Below are 27,222 nucleotides of genomic sequence, written 5' to 3'. Positions count from 1 at the left end.
ATAAGACCTAGAATATATATAAAAAACAACAGAACAGCAGAAGAAGGCTGTTCTGCTGTTTTTTATATATATCTTAAATTTTTTGAAGATATCCTTTAAATGTTTTTAAGGTTCTCTCTTCTTTTTATTTAATTATCTTTTAACATGGTGTTAACAAGTACTTTATAATGTTTATACCTCTTGCTATTTATACACAATTACTGTTTGAGTTCATCACTTTTTGAGCCTGGAAGATGTGTCAAGAGATACGAAACGTCGGCTTATTAAATGCATAAAAGAAAACAGAACGCCTTTCCGTTACTCCAATTTGTCTATTTATAGTATGTATAGTAGCGGATGCTGATAGTGTGGGCTTAGATTATCCCACTAAAGTGAAAGGCTACTGAAATAGAGACCATCAGTTTAAAACTGACATTTAAAAATCACTTCAGATATTTTCATTGGAAACCTAATTATTTTATATAGAAATAGAGGTGTGGCTTTTTTTTTTTTTTTTTTTTTTGCCCTGCGTTGCCAAGCCACAGTTTCTGCGACATGATCATGGTCACTTTCCGCGCAATCTGAAGTAAACTTTCGACTTGAAGACCTATCGCAATCAGGCGGCCTTTGTGATAGGACACTATGGAAACCAAAGCGAAAACTACGGTAAATGACAGGTCTTGGGCAAAACCATCAACGAGAGATTATCGATAAGCTTAAGATTTAAATGTCTGATTTTTGTGTATGTTCACCGACAACGAATGGAGTTTATTATAGAGTTCTCATTTCTCCGAAATCTTTGTGCAATTAACTCTTAAGAGAATTGCTGGTGAAGTTCTGTGATCACGTGACAGAAATGTCGTTCGTTCAATTGAGATTCATGGAATGAATTTTCCTTATAGTAGTACCACTGAATCGTTGACACACCTCTACGTATTGTGTTTTCAACTCTTTCATTTAAAAGTTCGAACGAGGTCAGTGACTGCCTACTTTCTTTATCCGTTACTTGTTGCCTCTCCCACCCTAATTCTGATCCTTCCCCTCCCAAAGGATTGAAGACGACGCTAACAGGTCAAGTTGGTAGTACTGACCTCAGTGACCTGCGATCCCTTTCGTTACTGGAAGAAGGCATTTATCGAGCATCTTCCTCATTTCTTTAGCAACGCTGTTCACTCGGTTTCGTGTTTTGATTGTCCCGGTATTCAATTGATGTAGTTAAAATTGTTTGAAAATGGCTTAACTGATAGGCGAGATTCCAGCCACAGTTAAAGACCGTGCGCGTGGTACGAGGGTTGCTATGACAACCAGCGAGGGGAACGGGTGGCGGGAACGATGAGTCGTCAGTGTGCTTACTGCTGTGGACTCGGAGTGTTCTACGCAAATTTGCTCACCATGAGAGTCCTTAAACCGCCACACTGCTAAGGTAAGATTTCGGTTTGTGGCGTGTTACGGCCTCCTATCAGGCTGAGCGATTCACGATGGCAGGCCAGATGGGAACCAGGTGAGAGGGGTGGGTGGCAACGGTGGGTTATCGATCAATAACGGCACTACCAACAACTACACGGCCGCGCAACCGTACATGTGTATGCAAGAGCGGTTGAGTCGGGATAAGAGCCGCAACCTCACCTGCCTATCTTGCGTCGCCAACTCTCTTCGTCCTAGGGAGATGTATCTCACTCTTCAATTTCATAAGTTTTCACAGCGTCATCATTCGTAGAAACGAAGACTTCTTGGAAACAAGTAGCTCCCAGAATGATCTTGTTCACGCCTCTCGGCTGGCAATGGTTATTTATTCATTCTTAGTATCTTTTTGGGGAAGGGATGTGTCCCACTGTCATAGTCGTCACGTAGGACTGCTCTCCTGTTTAAGCAATTGTTGCATCATGCTGACTCTATCATACTTTAGTGTGGCATGTAGGGAAAAAACACTCCAGAGTCAGTAGACTGACTTATTATGCATTCTAGGAAATGCCTCAGATGGATCTGCAAAACTTTATTGCACTAGTTCCATCTCTCGAGTCAGCAATTGTTCGTGTTTCGGAAGTGGCTGACAGACATTACGTTTCCGGGATTCATCGAAAGGCTTCATACGAAATTATGTCTTGTTTTACCATAGACAGACTTTAAACTTCGCCTATTTGTAAGCTGTTGAATCTTTATTGGTCATTGCATCACATTTTTCGTTCTCTCCACCTTGCCACTTTTGTTAAGTAAGCTTATGGTACTGTATCTGGAAATATGTCTACATAATTTTACATATATTTAATCACTTAGAAGCTTTAATGGTTTCCATTTTCTTCATATTATGTTAATGATAAACAAATATGCTTTCAGCTCTGTCGCTCTTGTTTCCAAAATAAGTTCGTCGGCGGGTTTATAAAAAAAAAAAATATTGTTCAGTGTTAATGCTCATCCTGTCGTCTAAATTATGGTTGTTTGTGATGCTCCACTTTTTCTTATTAAGAACCCTTATGAAGAAAGGGAGTATTCCAAAAAATTGGTGAAAGGAACCAAGTGAAGTAAGAGGCAATTACATTCACACTTCAAATAGTGTAGTAGAATTTGAAAAAAAAAAAAAATGGCAACCTAGAAAAAGTTTAGATAGATTGGCAGTATACGTTTTTAAATCAGAATTTTATGAGCTTTTCGATGGTGCATCTTGTCACTTTGTATCTGTTGGGCAAAAAAAGTTATGAAGCAAAATATAAAGTACGCTGGCAACATTTTCTGTCGCCAAAATTACGTGTTAATGAACTTCAAATTATTATAACTTGGGAACTATTGGAGTTAGAACAACGATTCACCCACCAAAATGTAGCTTGCTATATTACTTAGATAATAGACAGGAACTTTTAACGTAAATGTAATATGAAAAGTTTTAAATCTGCAGTAGTCAAATATTTGGACCTTTAGTTACCTTGAAATTAAACTCAATGATATTAATAATTGAGTTTAATTTCAAGGTAACTAAAGGTCACAAATATTTGACTACTGCAAATTTAAAAAATTTTCATATTAGATTTACATTAAAACTTCCTGTTGTTACTGTTTAAATTTCACAACAACATATGATAGTTGATTTTCTTATTTCAGGGACCTAAGAAGGATTAAACATGTCTAAAGTATGATGGAAGCAGTGCCTAATGAAAGAAAGTGTGTGTTTATTGTGGAGATGGTCCCGGCGATGGTGATCCTATGAATCATGTGGCTTCGAGATTTCAGTGTGATGGCAGAAAACATCCCTTAAATACCATAACTGAACATGCCTCAAAATTAAAATTGGATACCTTGGCTACAAAGTTAAATGAGCACAAACAGTATCGTGCCAACTTATATCCACTTGTCTTGTCGAACTCTCCTAAAAAACAAATCATGTGCAAAACATGAAGCCACAGTGGAAAATGAGCTAGGTTCTTCTAAGCGTATTTCAAGATCAGAAGTTGAAAAATTTGATTTTAAAGGTCAGCCTTTCTACTGTGGAAAAGTCTGTATATTTGATCGAAAACATCGATATAAACGAGGCTTTGAGGAAGTGTCCACAAATGATACAAAAATCTTCATGGAGACCCTTGAGTTATGTAAGGCTAGAGAGGATAATTTTGCAAAAAGTATAGAAAGAAGGCTTTTGAGTGCTGGCGATCTTGTTGCAGCAGAGGCTAAATATCATAAGTCGGGCAAGTCAAGTTTTGAAAATCCAGTGGTTAGTGCAGAAGAAAGCAGAGCTAACATCAAAGTCACGTACATGCGCTTTGTGGTTCGATTACCTGATGTATGTTGAAATAATGCTGCAGTACATAAAAGCAATGAGAAAAAATGACTGGTCATCACACTAAACAGATGATCAACCTGTTTTCTGCAACAACTTTGCCAAAAACTGCCGCCTCTACAATCAACCCATTTCAAATTTAGAAAGAGAGACCACCTTGAGATATTTGAACAATTTACTACAGGAAATTATACTGTGAGGCATTCAGAAAAGACCTGGTCAGGTATTTGGAATGATTTTGTGTATAGAGCAAATTTTGATTAGATCTTTAAAAGGAAGAAGAGGAGTCATTGCTAAAGGTATGACAGAAAATGTATTAAACGTATGGACAAAAACCATGCATTGTTGTGCAGAAGTAAGTAAAGCCATAGAAGAGTTAACTTCAGTGAACAATTCTCTTGAAAAACACAAAGAAATGCTTCCAGTGCGCATTCATCGTGACAGTGATGACTTTGTCAAAATTCTCACATGGTTTCGGAGTCACAAACTTTCAATAGTGATGAAAAACTGGTATGCCTCGATTCAGGACCCATTGATGAAAACAATAATGTAAGTTGTGATCGTGCTGAAGAAATTGGTGCTTCAATTCAGCAAAGTTTAGATGGCAAATCATTTACTGACTGCACATTCAAGAAAAACCAAATCTCAAACTTACAAAGCCTTTATTCTTCAATATCAGTTCAAAGAAGGTATATTCATAGATCAATTGCCTCTGTTTTTGCGTTTATTTGTTGCTGTAGAGCCAGAAAGAGAGATAGAGAGTTACTTTTATTATGAGATAACACCATATCCCAAATCTTTGTTTGCAGGTGTTATGAGAGCTGCTAAGAATAAAGCTACACTGAAAAATCATCTTTTGCAACCAGTTACACCGAGAGAAGCTTGTGGTGGTACAGTTGTGGCTGATGGTGTTGTAATTGGAAAAGAAATGAGATGTTCAGCAGTATTTTTCAGAAGTATATTGTCAAATGTCAGTACCTAAGAATCAGTGTTGTGGTATTTGATGGATATGCCTCCTCAACTAAAGATGCTATACACAAATCAAGGACAGCCAAAGTATCCCAAGTTGTGCAGATCCATGACGATAATCTTTGCCCATGTGATCGAACAGAATTCTTAAGTAGCTATTTTATCAAGAAAAGTTTTACAGATTGTCTAGGTAAGAAATTAGAGGAATGTGGTTTCCAAGTTATTTATTGTCCAGGCGATGCAGACACTACCAACATTAATACAGCTCTAAATGTTATTGATAGGCTAGTTACAACTCTGGCTGATGATACTGATATCCTCTGTCTTCTCCTTCATCATGTATACTTTCATAATGACTGTCAAGACATTTTCTTGAAGACCATGAGAACTCTTAAGGACACACAGGAGCTTATGTCTTATAGTATCAATGACATTATTGAAGCTTGTAATAAAGTACACATAAAATGCATTTTATTTGCTCACACCTTTACTGGGCGTGACACTACTTCCATCATACACACATTTGGAATAACATCAATTCTGTCCAAGAGCGCCTCAGCGGCGTGGTTGGTATGGTATTAGCGTTCCACCTCGGTGGTCGCTGGTTCGATTCTCGGCCATTCCATTGAGGAGTGAGAGATGTGTATTTCTGGTGATAGAAGTTCACTCTCGACGTGGTTCGGAAGTCACATATAGCCGTTGGTCCCGTTGCTGAATAACCACTGGCTCCATGCATCGTAAAAGCACCATACAAACAAACAAATAAACAATTCTGTCCAAATTGAATAATTCATGCGAGTTGCAGCTGATTGCAGACCAGTTCTACTTGGAAGATATGGATTGTCATGATATTGGAAGTGCAGCTGTACGAGTTTTTGAGCTCCTGAACTCTCCAACATGTATGTACCTAGCAGCAAATAAGGAGACAAAAGTATGATGCAATGGGGGCTGTAGGTAGATCTAGAATTGACCCTGCTTTGCTTCCTCCTCCTCCAAGAGCAGCATTCTATCTTGGACTGAGGGTCTATCGTCAAATTAAGGTTTGGTTTGTTTGTATGGTGTTTTTACATTGCATGGAACCAGTGGTTCTTCAGCGACGGGACCAACGGCTTTACATGACTTCCGAACCACGTCGAGAGTGAACTTCTATCACCAGAAATACACATCTCTCACTCCTCAATGGAATGGCCGAGAATCGAACCCGCGACCACCGAGGTGAGAAGCAAACACCAAACCAACCACGCAACTGAGGCGCTTAAATTAAGGTTTGGAAGGCACTTTGTGATACTGATATTGAACCACTTAGCTGGGGCTGGCAAATGTGTAATGGTAAGTTTAGACCCATCATGACTGATATTGCTGCTGGTTCGGCAGAGTTATTGAAAATTATTCGCTGTGGTTGTAAAGGACAATGTGGAAACAGATGTTCCTGTAACAAAGCTGGTTTGCAATGTAGACCATCATGTAAAGATTGTCATGGAATCACGTGCTCCAATGTACCAGAATCTAAAGACAGATAATATGTGAAATTGAATCTCTACAGTAGAGCTTCATTTATCTGGTACAATCAAAAGTTAGAATATGGTGAATTACTCACATTTCCATTTTTTAGATTTACTCCTACAACTTTTTTAGAAGGTTTATACAATGTAACTCTAGTGCTCTTTTGTGGTTTGATTATTCATAAACCATCAATGAAATACCGAGTATTTTAAAACAATTTGCGTATGATAAAATTTCTCGGTTGAAACTACATTTATGCCTCATTATAATTGTTCTACATTTATTTTTGGGTTGTTTGAAATTAGCTTCAATTTTAATGGATACCATAAAGTTGTTTTGACAAACAGATAGAACAATAATACTGTGAATATATCAAAAGATTTTAGAAATTTGTGGGGAGGTCAAAGTGACCTTTCAAACCTTATTGACCTTGCTATCATGTTCAGTAGTTTTTCTTCTGTGAAACAAAAGAGCATCAAAAAGCTACATTTGAAGGCGTCTTGACGTTGCATCTTCCATAGGTCCCAACTTATGATGATGGTTTTAATTTTAGTCACACGTTAATTTTGGGAAATAAATTTTGGTAAAAATGTAATGATTTTGTTTCCTTTAACAATGACTAATATTTAAATATGGATAGGTTAAAGCAATGCAAATATATAATTTAAACCAGATATAGGCCATCATTGACTTTTTTTTTTTTTAACCCATTTCGACCCCACAGAGAGCATGTAATTATCTCCGCTCGAAGTTTGTATTAGTCATAACGATTTTATGACCATTAGTGACTTTGATATTAAACTTATTTATATATATCCTTCAGCAAGTTCAAGAACTCATCGGGAGCTACATTTTGGTGGGTAAAATATTGTTCTAACTCCAATAATTCCCAAGTTCTGATACTTTGAAGTTCATTAACATGTAATTTTGTCGACGGAAAATTTTGCCGATGTACTTTATATTTTGCTTCGTAACTTTTTTCGCCCAACAGATACAAAGCGACAAGATGCATCATCGAAAAGCTCATAAAATTCTGATTTAAAAAAGTATACCGTCAATCTATCTAAATTTTTTCTAGGTTCAGCCCTAATTCTACTGAACTAAAATGGTTGGGTGAGCTCTGAACCCTTGGGCCTCGATTATGCAATAAGCTGCAACGAGACATTATTTATTATTCACAGAAACTTGACTTCTGTCTTTCACAAGTGAATTCTCATCCATAACACAAGCTTTCGTTCCATCGGATTTCCCTTCGATATTAGGATACACACTTAGCCCCATCGATCTACCACCACCACTCTCTCTCGCATCTCGAGTGCATCAGCATTCACCTTAAATGTCCAATCAGCATACCAATGTTGGCTGTTAACCAACAGTCATAGGTTTGTGTAAGTCTTGAATCGAAATATAAGAATTCATCCGCGAGTTAAAGTTGTAATATCAGCGGGATAAATTATATCTTGAGGACTAAGTGGAAGAGCTGGTTCAGAATTGGTTTGGTATTAGATGATTTGAATTGTTCCTGTCGAACTATCTGTACCAAGAGCTTTCTTGCTGCTGCTCAATTACTTCCAAGAAGGGCAACCGATAATATTGAAGAAAGAAAATCAGCTGAAATCCTCGCTTTATTTCGACTTATCGAATTCATGCTGCTTCGGCGCTTGCGGCATCGCCAAAGTGATTAAAAGCGCTTCAGTGGCGTGGTTGATATCGGTGGTCGCGAGTTCGATTCTCAGCCATTCCATTGAGGTGAGAGATGTATATTTCTGGTGATAGAAGTTCACTCTCGACGTGGTTCGGAAGTCACGTAAAGCCGTTGGTCCCGTTGCTGAATAACCACTGGTTCCATGCAACGTTAAAACACCATACAAACAAACAAACAAACAAAGTGATTAATCATACTAAGTCTTCACGCTGTTGACACCAGCTGTAGTCAGTCAGCCAGTCATTCGGGCTCGACACTTCGTCTTTTAGGATTTTTCATATTTCAAGTGTACCTTTTCTTCACTATTTTTTCTTTGAATGAGGGTAATAAAAGGACATAATTTTCTTTACATTTTCATAATGAAAACTATACAGTAACTTCCTCAGTATCAGGAGCGTGATTTAATTTTCCTTGGAGGGGCTAAGAATTGTTTAAATTTGGATACAAATTTTTAATTTATGTAAAAATTTATAAATTAATTTTAGTTTGTTGATATCCCATAGACATCTTACTAATTAAATTTAGTTTGTTGATATCCCAAAACTTCTTACTAATTCACATTTAATTTTCCTACTGCCAGCATACCGTGATTTAAAAAATTCAATGGCTGCTACATAATCAATCGCTGTAGTTTCGAATCCCCTTAGAGAATCCTCTTTGAGAATAAACATCTAATATGACCACAACCTAAATAGATGAGATACAGAAGATGATAATCTTATTAATCTCCTTTAGAGCAACTAAGAGAAGATTGTAATCTTACTCTTATGTTACGAATAATTACGAGAATAGGAAAAAAACAGAAAAAAAAATAAACCATTACAAATGCTTTGGAAAAATCCAAGACACTTAACAGATAAGGGTTTGCAATTTTGTTGATATGCCTTTGGATGAAGCTTCGAATAATGGTAGCCTAAAGAGACCGCTGTTAAAAAGATAGCTGGATGAGGAGTGATTTAGGAAGACATTCCCTGAGACTAGACCAGTACAGGGCGGGACTGTATATCAATTTGTAGCTAAGCTACAGAGACTTTAACAGGAGGACTGAAATGGGTGAATGTATAAAAGAATTTGATGATTATGCAGCTTTCCTTATCAGGGAACAGTTTGTTAGCATGCATTTGACCAAGATGGTACTAATCAGCAGGGAAGGAGTTCTGTGTCGCAAACCAGGACACAGCCAAAAACTCTGCTTATTATTGCCTACTGTGCAATACTCCCCCTACAGAGAGAGAGAAAGAGAGATAGCTTATCTGGTGAAATATTGCAAAAACACTCAAAATAACAGAGAAAAAAAATAAACAGAGAGAATGAGAGAGAACTACCCTGTCTAAATATTGCTAAAACACTCAAAATAAGAGAGAGAGTTACAAGGAGTTACATGGATTAGGATGTCTCCACTCTGAGACATCATGTGCTGTCTTATCTCTAGGAGTAGGTTTTACTGTTCATTCACAGTGATCTCATGATCTTGTCTAGCTCTCTTTTAAAATCTTCCACACTGTTTCTGTTTACAGTTTCTGGTGGCAGTTTATTCCATGTGTCACATATCTTGTATATAAAGAAGTTCCCACAGTGAGATGTGTTACATCTCTTCAGTGATAGTTTCAATCCATTGTTTCTTGTCAGGTTTTCGTTTAATGTGAAGAGGTTACTGTCTACTTTTGTTATGTTTTTCAATATTTTGAATGTTTCTTCTTGTTGTCCTCGCAATCGTCGTGTTTCTATGCATTACATGTTCAGGCTTCCTGTCGTCTTTGGTAACCTATTTGCCTGGTGGATGCAATTAACTTTGTGGCTCTTGCTTGTACCGCTTTTAGTCAATATGTCCTTTCTTAGTGTTAGTGACCAAAACTGTACTGCATATTCAAGACGAGGTCTAACAATTCATAAGAGCTGCAGCATTGTATTCTCGTTTCTGTATTTGAACTGCCTCATTATGTATCCCACTATTTTCTGTGCCTTCTTTTCAGCCTTTTTGCCCTATTTTATGAATTTTAAAACTAAAAAGGAGAGAGAGAGAGAGAGAGCTAGTCGGGCAAAGTATTGCTAAAACACTCAAAATAAAGAGACAAGATAGCGAGAGAGAGAGAGGGGTAAATAGACCAAGTGGAAAACAGACTCAGCATTGTAAATATTGTAAATATTGTGATGAATTCAATGCTGAGGGAGAATGTATATATATATATATATATAATATATATATATATATCTATATATATATAAATATAATATATATATCATATATATATTATATATGTATATATTATATATATATATATTGTTCTAAACTGCTCTTTCCCTCTGTGAAAATGTATTTATGTGACTTTCTAGTAATACTAAAATAGCCTTGAAATGAGGAACGAACATTACCACAACAAAAAATCTACAGCTGAAGGCCGATATTACTGAAAGGAGGAATTTACATAAAACTCTGGACTTTAGTTTAAATGAACTATATTTACATTTGAATTATGTGTAGGTCCAGAAATTAATGGAAGGTTGGTTAGCTGCAGGTCCATCGAAACACGTGACTGGGGAATGACCCGGACACAGAGTTATGAATTGCGCAAAGCGGGTTATTTAAATGCAAGCATCCTATCCAAGGGTTCCAAATTTCCCTCTCACAACCAGACACAATATTTGTCTGCAAAGCGATTGCATTCTAGGATCAGTACTAAGGCGATGGACATGTGGGAAATGTTACACATTACTTGATCTTAGCATTGCATATCAAAGCTCACTCAAGGGGGCATGGACTGTCTGGGAGCTTATACAGAAAGGAATACTATGTTGCGTGTTTACCTAGGGGGATGTTTAATATTATTACTAGCATCACAAGGGGGAATTAATCACAGCATTGAACCAAAATTGGGGAGTGAAAAGCTAAGCCAAGAAGGGGGGAAGTCGCCTTAGGAGAATGAAACGAAATACAGACAAGAGGCAAAACGATTCACTGACAGCATTAGAATATACTCTCATAGTACCTGGAAATCTGTGGTCTTGTTGTCTTCTCATCTGCTGATTGATCTGTGCACTATGAATGGTAAAAGAACACGTTTGGGATCCCCAGAGGAGCAGGGGAGCAAAAGGGGGAAAGAGGTGTTCTGCTGGTGAGAGGCGTTTAATTTCTGAGAGTGAGCTACTGTGGCCTTGTCCTCTTAAAATCTCGGGCTAGAGGTGCTCCTCCCCATTCAGGACACCTATGGAGATTAATTCCAAGGCAGCCAATAGGAATAGAGATGGTTTAGAGAGAACGAAGGCTTTCAGTTCATAGGGGCAACTCTAGAATATGTGAAATTCTTTATAAAGGGGTATTACTTTTACTTGGTTCAGGCTTGAAATCCTGAACGATATATATATATATATATTATTATATATATATATATATATATATTATATTATATATATATATATATATTATATATATATATATATATATATATATATATATCTATAATATTTTTCAGCAATATTTCGCCCGGTTAACTCTCTCTCTCTCTCTCTCTCTCTCTCTCTCTCTCTCTCTCTCTCTCTCATTTAATTTTACAGCAATATTTCGCCAGACTAGCTCTATGTTTAGTAATAGCACTGCAGGAAATAGTGACAGTAAGGGAAACTTATAAAGCCACCGAGGACAGAAGAGAAGACAGAAAAGTCCCTCAGAATGGCGCTGTTTATTGCACAATGTATTCGGAACAAAGTAGATCTTTTCAAAGCATTGGTAGCAAGTGCAGAATTAGACATAACAGGTATCACAGAAACATGGATACAAGAGGCAACAAGAGACTTCGTAGGAGAGTACCAGATAGCTGGATATAAATTGTTATAAAAGGGTGGAGGAGTTATGTTATATGTCAGGGACCACCTGAGTCCATTAGAGTGCAAAATTTCAAGGATGCAAGAAGTGATTGGCATCAATATAAACAGTCTATGGAAGAAGATAACTCTAATACTAGTGTACAGACCTCCCAACCTACCACAAATGCCCGAGGAGCTGTATGCACTACTAGGACAAGAAATAAACAACAAACTCTGCATAATAATGGGAGATTTCAATACTGCAGTTTACTTGGACAAGATCACCTCCGCATCAAACATATAAGGAAAGATACTTTTAGATTTTGTAAACAATTAATCTCTCCACCAATGGGTTGACAAACCGATAAAGGAAACAACATACAAGACATCGTCCTATCAACAGAAGATAACCTAGTGTCTGACCTTTCAGTAGGAGCAAATCTAGGCAAAAGCCACCATGAATGATCATTTCAAATTAACATTCAACATAAAAATGAGAAGAAGACAGTAATGAGATTAGAATACCGTCGACAAGACCTAAACAGGCTGAAGGAGTGTGTTAAAAATCTAGAGTACGACGAGAACACAGGCATAGATAAGTACTGGGAAGCCTTTCTAGAGGAATACACAGCAAAATGCTCTAGATATATACCATTAAAGTAAATACTAACAAATGGCAACTCTCAGCCTAAGTGGTTCAACAGAGAAATTAAAAATAAGATAAGAGAAAGAGACATATTGCGCAAATGAATGCACCCATACCCAACACCAGAAGAAGCAAGCAGGCATAAATAACTGTAGAATGGTGAACAAATTAGTAAGAAATTCAAAGATAAATTAGGGTAAGAAAGTTGCATCAGTTTGTAAGGAAAACCCAAAAGAATTCTTCGTGCATGTAAATTGTAGGAAACCAGTACAAAATACCATAGGTCCCCTAAGTGACAATAGAGGAAACCTGGTGAACTCAGACTTTGGAAATGTAGAGTTATTAAATAAGTTTTTTACTAGTGTTTCCACAATTGAAGACACTACTTCAATACCAGAAACTGCTATTAAATATGAAAGGACAGAACCATTGGCCAAAATAGTATTTACAGAAGAGGAATTAAAAACAAAATAGACAAACTCAACAAGTTCAAATCTCCTGGCCCGGATGGAATTCTTCCAAGAGAAATTAGAGCTAAAAGAGGAGATAGTTCCTCACCTATATAAACTCTATAGAAAAACGGCAGAACAACGAAAGTCACATAAAGGATGGAAACTAGGTAATTTGCCCCCAGTTTACAAAAAAAAGCACCAAGAGAAGAGCCGGTAAATTATCAGACAAAACAGATCTTGCTTATCAAACCTCTTGGAGTTTTTCATAACATGCTTGGTATTTACGACAGTAGTAGAGCAATAGATATACTCTTCTTAGATCCAAAAGGTCTTTGACAAAGTTCCACTAAAGAAACTAATGACAAAAGTTAGGGCTTTAGGAATTGTAGGAGAAATAGCAGATTGGATCGAAGACTGGCTAACTTATAGAAAAGAGTGTCGTAATAAATGGTAAAGAATCAGAATGGGTAGATGTGACAAGCGGAGTTCCTCAGGGTTCTGTGCTTGGCCCGCTGTTGTTTTTGACTATATTAATGACACTGATGTAGAATTAACTAGCAGGATAGCCAAATTTGCAGATAACACCAAACTAGCTGTAAATGCAGCAGACCCAGACAATGGAAAGTTTAAGAAATGATCTAAGAAAATAGGAGAGTGGTAAAAAAATTTGGCAAATGCCTTTTAACTTGGGTAAGTGTTAAGTGTTACAAATAGGAACAAACAACCCTCATGCTAGCTACATGCTGATTGGGAATGATATGAATAGCGTAAAACAAAAGAGGACCTTTGAGTCATTATTACTAAAAACAGTGCATAAAAGCTGAAAAGAAGGCACTGAAACTAGTGGGATGCATAAAGAGGCAGTTCAAATACAGAAACAAGTAAGCGGTGCTGTAGCTCTACACATCAGTAGTTAGACCTCATCTTGAATATGCAGTACATTTTTGGTCACCAACACTAAGAAAGGACATTAATAGATTAGAATAGGTACAAGCAAGAGCCACAAAGTTAATTTCATCCATCAGGCAAATAGGTTACCAAAGACGACTAGAGAGCCTGAACATGTATGGCTTAGAAACACGACGATTGCGAGGACAATTAATAGAAACATTCAAAATACTGAAAGGCATAACAAAAGTAGACAGTAACCTATTTACGTAAAACTTAAACCAGACAAGAAATAATGGATGGACATTAGAATTGAAGAGATACAACACATCTCATTGTGGAAACTTCTTTACATACAAGATATGTGACACATGGAATAAACTGCCACCAGAAGTTGTAAACAGCAGCAATGTGAATGAACAGTAAAACCTGCTCCTAGAGATAAGTGAGCTCTCGATGTCTCCTCGGATGAACTAATAAGTCTTTGAGACATCCTTGTAACTCCTTGTAACTCTCTCATTTTGAGTGTTTTAGCCTTATTTCGATAGGCTAGACATTTTGACTTTCCCTAATTCTTCATTTCACAATTTGTAAATGTGGATTTCACCCGTCTGTTAGTTTGCTCTCTCTCTCTCTCTCTCTCTCTCTCTCTCTCTCTCTCTCTCTTCGAATATTTATGCAGTCATTCACCATGCTAGAAATCTTTATAATCCATTTGCTTGTAATGTTAGGCATATATCACATGAGAAAGTTTTGGCCGCCTGAACAGGGTAGGCAAAATTGCTTATCCTCTCACACGAGGCGGATTTTATCTTGCTAATAACAAGCTGTTTGACACCAATGTAGAAGGCAGTGGTAATTTTATATCTTCTTCATCTCAAGCTGTAGACAAAATAATGAAGACGAAGTGTCGTTTGAGTACACCCACTAAAGAGGAAATCTGAAAACTAACTTTTCCTGTTGAATTTTCATTTTGTTCACCCCATAACTTATGAAAGGACGAGAAGTACTCTTCCCATTATCGTAGAAATCTGCGTCCACTTTTGATGAACTGTTGTCACGTCTGCCGGACAACATTTTCAGAACTTCTTAAAAATGAGTTTTGATCCCTCCTGCCCACAAGTTAAGTTGACTATTTGCTATTATAGATCATGACACATGTTGAATAGAAAAACATTTATTATTTGTTCAGTTAGAAGGAAGACAGCTAATGCAAACACATTTACAACTTTCAAGAAAAGGATCAAAGAGACAGGTTATTCAGAAGCTACATTACACGATAAAGTAATCTCAGCAGTGTACAATCAATTGTTAAATGTGACGACGATGATGCGTTTGATAATAAGTCTGACTAAGGCAAGTTTCCTCGTATAGCAAATGAAATTTTATCCTTTGCCTTTGAACATAAAGCATTATTTCTTGAGTCATCAGCTCCTTTGTTTTGTTAGTTTTCTTTCTGTGAAACTGGACTTACTTTCTTTAAGAAGGTTGATTGTTTTGAAAGACGATGTATGATTGCCATAGTCATATTTCTCGGAAGTGTTCCATCCAGCGTATGTGTGTAGACATATTAGACCATGGGCCCGCCCTAGACACCCCTTTCCCCCTTAGGGATTTTTGCAGACCATTTTTTAATTCTTTAGAGATCATAGCATCAGAATCTGCTTGTCTACGCTTCAGATGTTGGTGATTTTAGCCGTAATGGCGGCCATTTTTAATTCATATTTGGCAATTGGGGCGCAAGGGGAAAACCATATTACTAATAATTTTTTCAGCTTATATCTTTGTGATATATATTTCCATGCAATGTAAAACACCATACAAACAAACAAAGAGAGCAAGTTTGATCTACGCATATCTTGCCTAGAGTAGTTAAGTCCAATGTTCTTTTGTTATTACCATCCAAACTATGCTAAGTAAACAACGACTTACGTGCTTTCAGTAATGAATCTGGATAAATCTCACCCAGGAGCCAAGGAACTGCTGCACCATGGCATGAGTGTGTGTAGGTTAGGTGTTAGATGTGGTAGAAATACAGTGGACATCACAATAGAACAAACTGTAAATCGCCGGCAAAATCAAGTGGAGGCGTAATAGGATTCAGCAGGAATTGTGTTGCATACACACGATGGTGTTTGACACGCCATGTAAGAGCTGGGAATGTTCAAGCTACGATGCAGATGACTGAAATGGATAGCAATGTTTTATCTTCCCACAATGATCTCAAAAAGTCTGAAATTATATACAGTGAAGAACGAGACGTATGGTAAAAAATCCTTTGATGAATTCATTCAGGAAAGGCTGATTGATAATACTAAGAACTTTATTGATCCAACTAAATAATCTCAAAACATTTGCTTCTATTGCTAAGTCAGTAACAATTACAACAACAACAAAGCAAGTAAAGCAAATAAAAGCAGAAAGAAATGAACTAGGCCAAGTTGCAGTATTGTCTACAAGACAACTTGAACATTGAAAAAGTTTTGAGTCATCCACTTAGACTGGTGCCTTGGACCTTAGCAACTGCTGGCGGTGCACTCGTAAAAACCAACAAAGCGAAACTTCTTCATGCTCTAGATATGGAACAAATCCTTGCAAGAAGACCAGAAATTGAATACATGATTTCTATCATTTGTAAACTAACTGAGAAAGTGTTTGACCAGCTGCCTAAAATCAATCGGGTTGATTTTGTTACTGACTCATACGTACCGCATTCAATTCAAACTCCAGAAAGGAGACGAAAAGGAGCATCAACCAAATTATTGCTTATGGGTAGGTTAAAAAAGATTCCCCGAAACTGGAAAAGTTTCAATACTGACACAAAGAACAAAGAGCAATTAACACATTTCTTATTGGGAGAATGGAAGCAAGTTGGATATGCAAATACTTAGAAAACAGTTATTTACTTTGTGAATGGTCAAAACTGCACAGTTATCACAAGAACTGATGGATCTCAAACAGACACATTTCAGGTTGAGGCCCTGAAATCATCCCAAGAAGAGGCTGACAGTAGAATTACTTTGAATCTTCATCATTGTCTTCTCAAATATCCGAAGATTTCACTAATGTTATCAGACCACCAGATACAGCTGTGTTCATCTTGTTTCTGATATTTGCATAAACCATAAAATAAACTATATTGTTCGATACAGGAGCAGGAGACAGAAGACACCTCATAGAAGTACAGATTATAGATGAAACCGGTCAGAAGGTATGTGGAGTCTTCTTGCATTCCTTTCATACTTTTTCTGGATGTGATAATGTGAGCGCCTTTGTTCGGAAGGGCAAGTTACTGCCATGGACATTTCTTTGATCTAGTCTTTCTGTGGATGAAGATACATATAATCGGCTAGAAAAGTTTACCTGTTCACTCTACAATCATTCATCAATTTAGTCATCTATTGACAAACTATGTTATAATAATTTTGATGAATTAGATGAAATTAACAATATACTAACTTAGTGTATGAATTTGATATAGGCCCTTGCATTGTATTTAATTAGTCATTCTCGATAACTATTATGGTTAAAAATGTTTCACCAATATACACCAATAATCTGTGTATATTTACTTAAATTTATCGAGCATAATTCTTTCTAATCCAATGTGCCAAAGAATATATTAGATTTTTTTCAACTAATCCTACACTATCGATTGTACTTCTGTATCAATTTTCTTTTCAATAAGGAAGAATACTTTTCAACATTGTTTTAGCCAAAAATATATTTATTTTTTAGCTTATGTAAACACCTTGTTTTTATTTAGATGCTCTCTCGTTATATGAGATGCTGCACATTACCACTGTGCATAAAAGATAGTACTAATTTTGGTATGTAATTAACTCATCAATCATTTTCAAGTTAGCGTATGTATTCAATTGAGGCCTATAAAGCAAACTTTCCTAAATCAAATGTCTCAACAAACATTTATTTGCTTTTGCATTTAATTCATTACTTATTTTAGATGTCGAATGCCCTTCTATTTCTTTAGCATTACTATTCCCTAAAGGAATACTTTAATTCATTGTACCTGTACCACAAAATTTCTTATATTCCCATTAATATTTCGAATTCTCTCTTTCTAATCAAAATTAAAGATTTATTAATTTACTCTCTTTTCTTGTTTACGTTTGATTCTTTGGGACAAAGCCCTGTGATTTAATCTAATTTGTCTGTTTGACGAGAAATGACATCAAAATGCCTTCCTTATTCCTGGCCCACATAGTTAAGCCAACACTTTAAAATTAGTTTTTTTTTTTTTTAATGTTTTTCAAATTTTGGCTGTAGCGGCCAAAATCTCGACATCTCAGAGTGCAGAAAATGATACTCTGCATCAGTTAACTCTAAAGAAATAAAAAAGTAAAGTCAGCAAAAATATATTGGTCGGGGCGGGAAGGCAACTGGTCCATGCTCCACATAGCAGTGGCTGCAGTACCCAAGAATAAACCGCCTCCTAAGCGGCAAAGATAATTTTTCTTATGGTATCTATTTGCTTTGATTTTGGACTAAATATAACATATTATACACGATATGGCTTCTATAAACCATGCGCCTTATGGATATTCCAATTTTGACACTCTTTCTCTTCACTGAAAGAGAATAGATTGCAAACTATAATAATATTAATTTTTCTTGAGAGTCAAAAATTTATATTAAACCTATATAACGTACTGACTCCTATTTTTTTCGATGAAATAAAACATTTAATTCGATTCAACATGCTTTAAAACCCATAGTTCCTTATCATTTTCATATATATTTTTTGTCTGTGCTTGCATAAAAAACAAAAACAAAATATTTTGTATCCAATTTTTGTCCTGAATAATTTTCGATGTTTGGCTGTAGCAGCCAAAATCACCAAATTCCAGAGTGCAGACAACCAGAATTTTATTGTATGGACTAAAATATAGAAAAAAATATGGTCTGCAAAAATCCCGAGGAGGGGGAAGGGTTCCGGCTGCTGGCCCATGGTTTATTAGTATATGTATACTATGTAGGTTCATATCAATCAATTTCTTTTGCCCCCCTTTTTTTTTTATTTTGACTTATCAAACACCTGCAAGCTCTACGTATAGGCAGAAGAATTTCCCGGGAAATTTTATTCGACTGTATTCAGGAAAACTCTTTTTGATCATAGAATAGTAGACCAAACATAACTTCAGCCTCCCTCTGTACTATTCGCCTAAGCCTTACCCACACCTCACCCCCACAAAAAAAAAAAAAAAAAAAAAAACTAATCACTCGCTGAAATCCAGTGGGGCACCGGTGACGCAGGCGTGCGAAAGAAGCTTTGCCAGTCTCTCTCTCTCTCTCTCTCCTCTCTCTCTCTCTCTCTCTCTCTCTCTCTCTCTCTAGAAGTGCAGACTTGTGTTGGTCTGTATGTAGTTTCGAATGATTCAGCAGTCATTCGCCTTATTACCCATCCTGACAATCTTTGTTGCTTAAAATCTTATATATATATATATATATATATATATATATATATATATATATATATATATATATATATATATATATATATATATATATATATATAAGTGAATATTACTCCTGGTCTAATTTCGAATGTATCTGATGTTATTCACCCAACTGCGCATCTTGACAATCTCTTGATATCAAGCCATAAGTCCATCTCACAACTATGTCTTCACATCGTAACTGATTGGCTGAGATTGATTTGATCAATGTCATTGGCACTTTCGTTCAGGCACTTTCGTGGACGAAAGTAGACTACAGCTTTTTACCCTCAAATTAAAAAAGGTCAATTTCAAATTAAAAAGGATAAAAATCAAATTAAAAAAGATCAAATTCAAATTGAAAAGGTGAAAATCAAATTAAAAAAGATGGAGTTCAAATGAAAATAAATCAATTTCAAATTAGAATAAATGTACCTCAATACAAAAAAAAGTTTTCAATTGTTTTACATGTGCAAAAATTAAAAAGCAAAAAGGGTAGGCTAATTTTAATTTTGTAATAATGATGGAATTCTATGGATGTCGACAACTGTTCCTAGCCCATAGCAAAAGCTGCCATACATTAATCGTCACAATCATACTTTAGAGTTTTCGTTCCCTACTGTTGAAATATATGCATATCTTACGAGGGTCAAAATGACCCCCGTCTAAATAATAGGAGAGAACTCCTAACTGGAAAGCATAACCTACCTTTGAGTGTCATCTCTGTAGCTAGCTGAAAAGCAGTTATTAAAAACTAGGCGAATGCAAACTCCCGCTATTACAAAAATATAATCTTTATTTCCCAAAATAGCTAACATGAAAATGGAATAAAATGAGTTAAAGACCATTCCTAAAATTATTAAACCACCATTACTCTTCCACAAAATCATATGAATAGATAAGTTTCCCGCCCCCCCCCCCCCCCCCCCCCCCCCCCCGCCATCTACTTCTGTCCGACTATTCATCAGTCTTTATCAATAACTGTCAACACAAGTCTAGAGAAATCCTTTTAAATGGTGACCTCGAATCCATCTGAAAATGAGAATATAATTATCAAACATTGAAATGCATCAACGTGTATAACGGATAAAAGTCTTGTAATCTTTTTCTACCAGTCCCCTCTCTAGAAGCTGAACTCAATGTCACTAATAAAATATATAACTTTTTTCAAAGTCTTTTCACTTTACCTTTTCCGATGGATCTTAGTGCCTCCTCGGATCTCCAAAGTCTAGTGTGACCACTACGACTGTTTGTCGTCTAATTGCCCTGTTAATTCCCATACTAGAGATTATATCTCATTCACTGGTTCTAATAGACGGACGGACATACGCACAATAAACACAATAACGCACAAATGCTAGTCTATTCTGTGTGTTTCCATTTCTCATATACACGCTTTATCTAGCACATGTATTCAGTGACCTGAAGTGACCTGAAGTAACCTTTCCTTGTGGTTTACCTCATCTCTCTGGAATCTAGTCATCATCGTCATGTTTTCGACTTGTGTCTCATATCAGCAGCTTAAGAAATTCACTGTTTTGCCCCTATCTCTAAACACCAAGCACTAAGGTTATCAACCCCAATGATTTTAATATATATCTACCTATACATCATTCTAGTGCCTTAATATGGCTGCTGCCTACTCGTGTGCACACCTGTAGCACACTACATTGGCTACTGGCATATACTAGTTCATAATGTCTTTAACTTGCCACATGATTCAGGGCCACTTTTGCTGCTGGGGTCCTCCTACCCCTTCTGCTGCATTCAAGTTTGATGGCTCCTGTAACGCACATTGTGACCATCATTATCGCTACCATAACGGCAACCACTGGAACTTGTAGCGTTCTGCGACGAAAAATTCGTCTTCGCCAATATCCTCTAGCTGTGGAACTGGAATCATCTCTAGTGTAGGCGGAACTTTTACCGCCTCGTAGTACCCCTGTAGGTGTGTCCTAATACCCTCGTTAATAAACTGTAGATTTGCCGTTTTCCAATAAAGGAACCGTAGCTGCTTCCTTGTTGCTGGACTTGAAATATTTCGCGACTCCCATGCAAGTTCATCCTGCACCCGCCTCGTAGAAGTAGTGTAGACTCCTGATTTGTCCCAGAAATTATCCTGAGACGACCCATCGACAATATCTCGTCGCCCGTGTGAAGACCCAACATCTGGCGCAGTAGATCCTAAATTGTTTTCAATGTCACCACTTGTGTGAACTTGGGTATTCCCTAAAGTCATTGCGTGTCCGTTTTCGTCATTAATACGTTCTAACTGACCCCTCGACAAGTCTGCATAATCTTAAAAAAAATAAAGTCTTGCGTTAACACACGGATCTATCATAAACTAACATACCCAATCTCATAGACAATTATTAAAGACTGAAGTTCCTCACTGAAATAAATATGGTCTTTATCTACTAACTGCTTTTTAAAAAAAACTTACAAGGAGAATTTTTATCACCAACTGACCACTCAATCTTAATCCGTATCTGAAAAATATTGTATCAAAACCCCCGTAATGTTTATACAGCAAAACCCCTGTAGTGTTTATACAGCTAACCTCCAGCAAATGTAATGTTGAATATCCCTTCCATCTTATGTATCTCAAGATAAATTCTACCTCCTCTCTATAATAGAAATCCAATGTAAAGGTACCATAAAAACTGCTTAATCCCGATTACAGGTTTCCCTTGTAAAACAAAATAATTCAACTCTTTCCCCATTACAAAATGTAGCTTGTATCGCCCACATAAATTGCTTCCGCAACATATCAGTATCATTTCCCGAGTGACCCCTTAAAATTCTTCACCATGGAATGTCATCATCTAGAATTCCTGAAAGCAGTGCAAACCTCTGAGTAATCAACTCCAAACGAAAATATCAACAATTGGTCTCCTCCGAGACACCACAGCATTGTCAGCAATTAACAACCTGTTTATTCAACATGTTCTCAAATCGCACCATTGACTTGTCTAGTCAGACTTGTAAACTCCGAAACCATCATTCCTCAAATTGGCCCCAAATCCCCCTTTAATCCTCGCTGGGAATCCTCAATAAATGTTCACTGATACCACAGATCCACATTAAACCTCAAAATTATCCACAGGATATCCTCATTGTTACCACAAGGGTACCCGAAATTGTCCTAAAAAATCCTGTATTATATAACCACCAATATAAAATATACCTCCACAGGCTAAATCCTAATCGATTTGACCACCAATATAAAATACACCACCACAGGCTAAATCCTAAGCCATTTAAACACCGCCAAATATACCTCAAAGTAAACCATTTGTGATACCGCCACATGCATATAACACCCAAGAAATCACCCTGTTGGAATATAAACCATAATCCCTGAATTATCAACCACAGACCGCCAAATATATATTATCACTGGTGAATATAACCTCATAGAATACCTCACCTTACCAGGGCCCTGTAAAACCACAATGCATAAGTACCACCCCTGAGAGCCATAATACTACAAAGAACCACAGTCACCGCCCCATTGGCTCATAAAACCAAAGATAACCACCAAAATCATAGTCACCAAAATTCACCACCAAAACAAACACCAAACATCGTGACCAAAAAAAAATCAACACCACCAGGTATCACAAAATCACTAAAAATCACCACCAGAAGAATTCCTTATAATACTTCTGAACTCCACGGTATTTTCCCACATTTTTCTCCCCAATTTTCCATTATTACAACAAATACCCCGGGTTACGCCAAATCGCCAAAGAATGAAAGAACGAGAAATTTTTTTACATAAGACTGATTAATCACATTCCGTCATCCATTTGCAAAATCAAGAAAGGAAAAAATGCAACTGCGCTGTGTCACCTTTTTATCATTTTCCCGTCTTCATCTTTGATATGTGTCAATTTCGATCGACCTGCCTTTTCATCTAAAATTACAAATCTGTTTCCTTTCTTTTATTCAAAACTCCCAAAGGACCCTCAAACTTTGGACCTAACTTGTAATTTAGTTCATTTCTCATTGATTTTTAGGAATACATTATCTCCGATAGGAATTTTAACATCTAATGATTTCTCGTTGCTTCTTTCCACCATTTCTCTGGTCTTAGCCTCAAGATTATGTCTGAGACAATCGTGTCTCTTTGCTGTGGAAATTAATGCCTCTATTGTATCTTCTCCATGATAAGGTATAGGTAACAAATCAAATGTGCCTCGCGCTTGGCAACCAAACAATGCTTCAAATGGAGATATTTTAATGGAATCACTGTCCATAGTTATGTCTAACTATATCTATATATCTATCTCAGTTTCTATCATTTCCTCTGTTGTCTTTCTGAGAGCTTCGAGCACTTTCTTGTTTGCTTGTTCACATAAACCATTAGCTTCAGGTCTGTGTGGAATAATTGTTACTTTCTGTATCCCCATGACTTCTGTTAAACACTCTAAGGTCCTGTTTACAAATTCTCCACCATTGTCGGTCAACAAAATCTCGGGTGGGCCATACCTGCAGATGACCCCATTGAAAAATGCTATAGCTATTTCTTTGGCCGTTTTATGCGTAAGTGGAAAAATTTCTACTGTCCTTGTTAGTTCATCTATTATGACCAGTAGGATACTTGTTGGCATATTTTGATTCACAAAAATTTCCTAAGATATCCATATGTATTCTCTGAAAAGGTCTAATTGGTATCGAATATGACCCTAATTTGCAAGAAGTTACCCTAGCGGGTTTGCAAGGATTGCACACTACACTTTTTCACAACATTTTTTTCCAAAATATTTTTCCAAATATACTTATTACTCATCTCATTATACGTTTTTTCCACCCCCAAATGTAGACTACCAAACCTGCAATGTACTATGTCTAAAACTACTGGAATTAGGACTTTCAGAATCACGATCTGTGTCATGTCTTCTTTACTTTCACTAGTCCTTAATTTATATTTAATCTTCCTGACCAACAGATTACCTTCTAATTCTAAACCTGAAAAAGGTAACTTATAACCTTTCCTGACTGATTCCCCTCCGAGGAATGCTTTTGCGTCTGCCAAAATTTCATCCTCATCTTGCCTTTGCTCTATGAGACTTATATCCCATTGTATAGAATCACCAGTAACTACCCCAACTTGAAATCCTTCCAAATCATAAAAACTTCTACTAAGGGCATCTGCGACTACATTTAACTAGTCTTCAATATATTTGAGCTTTGCATCAAAGTCCCTGATAGTTAAGAACCATCGAGCTCTTTTGGGTGACAGATCTGTTTTATTAAAAAGATCCACTTCGACTTTATTCCCCATTAGTAACATTTCAAAATGAACTAAACTTGATACTATTGCAAAGTCTTCTTTATCTGTGGTAGCCATTAGTCTTTCATTGCTGCTCTTTGTCCTAAATTTCCTACTATAGAAAGCTATGGGATGGAGCCTTCTACCAAATTTTTGCATAAGGCAAGCACCTATACCCTCCTGACTGGCATCAGTCGCTAGTGTGAACGGTTCGCTGAAATCTGGTAATTTCAGAACAGGAGGAATTCATTAATGCGTCCTTAAGTTTCTGAAAAGCTACTTGTTGTGGTTCTCCCCAATAAAATTGAATGTCTCCCCGCAACACATCTGTTAATGGAGCTGCTATGTTAAAAACCCTTACAAAAACCTACGGAAATATCTGCAGTTGCTTTGACTTTATGGCCATTCACTCTAACATGACCTAAATATGTAATTTGCTTCTTCAAGAAGGAACACATAGCTAGCTTAATTTTCAATCTTGCTAATGCAAGTCTCTTAAGTACTTCCTTAAGCACTTCTATGTGATGCTTGATTGAGTCTGTTGCAAACAATATATCATCCATGTACACAAAGTGATTTTTATCCAATAGCCTGTGCAAAACTGTGTTTACTAACCTCGTAAAAGTCATAGGACTACCTGACAAACCAAAGGCATCCACTTAAATTCAAAATGTCCCTTGGGCACTGAAAAAGCAGTATATTCCGTGCTATTTTGCTAAATCAATTGAACTATAAATATTGTCCCCCAATTTCTACAAGAAGGTCTGGTATGCAAGAAACTGGATAACGATCAGGAATTGTTTTCTCATTCAAACGTTTAAAATCGATGCATACTCAGACAAAGCTGTCCTTCTTAGGCACTGCCTATAAAGGAAAGTTGTATGGAAACGCACTAGGTATAATAATTCCTTCCTCTTCCCATTTACTGACCTCTTTCTCAACCTGTTCTCTGATTTTGAAAGGTATGCGGCATGCAGGAATGAAAATGGGTTTCCTACCTTCCTCTTGATTCACCTTATGTTCTAACACATTAGTCAGTCCTAACTTGTCCCCTTGTAAGCCTACTGTGTCCCCAAATTCAGCCAAAGGTTCACTTACCGCTTCTATATTCTCTTTGTAGTCTGCGTTAGCTAAATGTTCCCTAAAGATTTTCTTCCTTGATTGCATTTCTGCCTCTGAAAACTCAGTTTTCCCCTCTACAATAGCCACTGAACCACTGTCACTACTCCAATCTTGGAGGTCTACCACATAAGTGTTCTTCCAATATTTCCTAACTGTATCATTACAGTTCAATAATTCCACCCATGTAACACTACCCTCAATTACGCATACCTTCCTGGGCTTTTTCACTTCCCGTGGTTCTGACATAGTCTTTGTACCTGGATTTAAAATAATATCCTCGGATAAACCACCTTTATATTAGTGGTTAGTACTTCCCTGGTCCACATCCCCATAAATATCAGCACCCGTGGTTCTCATTGCATCCACCAGGACCCCATTGTTAGTATCAGTATCAGTATCACTGCCCATATCACTATTGTTACAACCACCAAAATTGTCACCTTTATCATCGCCGACACCACTGCCGTTATTCCCCATATCACCAGTGTGGGCTCTGATATCACCACTTCCCATATCAATAGTATCATTACCATTATCACCGTTACCCATATTAACCTTGGTATCCTTAGTTCCACTTGTATCCTCATATGGGATAAAAACACCTGGTATCCCAACCGCTATGCCACTAACACTTGTATGGACCGATATCCTGTCTCCTACAAGCAGGATGGCCCAGTAAAAGTCTGTTGCCCAACACAACCCCTTTCATAACCAAAAAGGGTTCTATTAACACTATCATGGTCCATTAAATTCACTGTATCAATAAGAATCGGGATCTTCACATCCTCCACTGTTCCATTTATTACTGGCCATGGCTCTGGGGCATCCCCCACGAGACTACAATGGCACATACAAATCATCTGAATCTTTTTTGTTGATTGGCTTTCTGAAAATTTCACCGGTCCCTTGCCCTTTTGAATGACATGCCTTGGAAGTTCTTGTATTATAACTCCCGAGTTTCTGAGGCATAGGTCTCGCATCCCTCCGTATCTGAGGTGGACAAGCCTGCCAAAAGTGATGTGTACTTTTGCATATTCCACAATATTTGACTCTACATACTTTCTTTGTGTGCCCTGGTTTATTACATTTGTAGCAACGTAACTGCTGTTGCCCTAGATCGTTCGATCCTCTATTATATTCCACTTTTGCACACAAATGGGGAGAAGGAAAATCTGAGTCTCTTTGCTTCATATTTCTTGGACCGGTCCCATTAAAAATGTACTATCCACTGTGGGACATTTGGACATATGTTTCTGAATTTGGGAATAAATCAGTTCCTCATCTGATGTAGGTTTAATCTTTTCATCAAAGCTATCTACAGTGGCGTCCGGGGGAAAATGTATTAATTTCTGTAAGTTGTTGAGTGAGATGTAATTCCCATTTAACCATGTGGACTTTTTCAATTTCTGTATCCATTCTCCCACTGGGTCAGAAAGTTTTGAGCTATGCTCAATAAGGCTTGTTGTCCCTTTCCTAATCTTGTACAATCCTCTTAAATCTCTCACCATATTGCCATGTTCCTTTGTTCCATATGCCGCCCTCAGAAATGCTAGTAACTCGGTCCATGACCAACATTTTGTGTATTGGAAACTAAGACATCTAAATGACAAATCCCCTTTATTGAAATCTAACAAGGCTTTTGCCTCTGTGAACACCT

General features: G+C 37.1%; 1 protein-coding gene across 4 annotated transcripts in view; it reads left to right on the top strand.

Moving 5' to 3' along the window:
* The first annotated feature begins 1,290 nt into the window (after positions 1-1,290).
* LOC135217401 (regulator of G-protein signaling 9-like) overlaps positions 1,291-27,222 on the top strand; it is an 835,664-nt gene continuing 809,732 nt past the window's right edge. For 2 of the 4 annotated variants that reach the window (XM_064253252.1, XM_064253258.1), the window contains exon 1: positions 1,291-1,402. The gene's annotated coding sequence lies outside the window, so the exon portion shown is untranslated. The remainder of the gene's footprint in view (positions 1,403-27,222) is intronic. The other 2 variants (XM_064253268.1, XM_064253276.1) reach the window with 2 other exon arrangements.

The sequence above is a fragment of the Macrobrachium nipponense genome, chromosome 19 (genome assembly GCF_015104395.2).
Source record: "Macrobrachium nipponense isolate FS-2020 chromosome 19, ASM1510439v2, whole genome shotgun sequence".
Classification (NCBI taxonomy): domain Eukaryota; kingdom Metazoa; phylum Arthropoda; class Malacostraca; order Decapoda; family Palaemonidae; genus Macrobrachium; species Macrobrachium nipponense.
The sequence above is the reverse complement of the archived record's forward strand: the minus strand, read 5'-3'. Positions and strand labels throughout refer to the sequence as shown.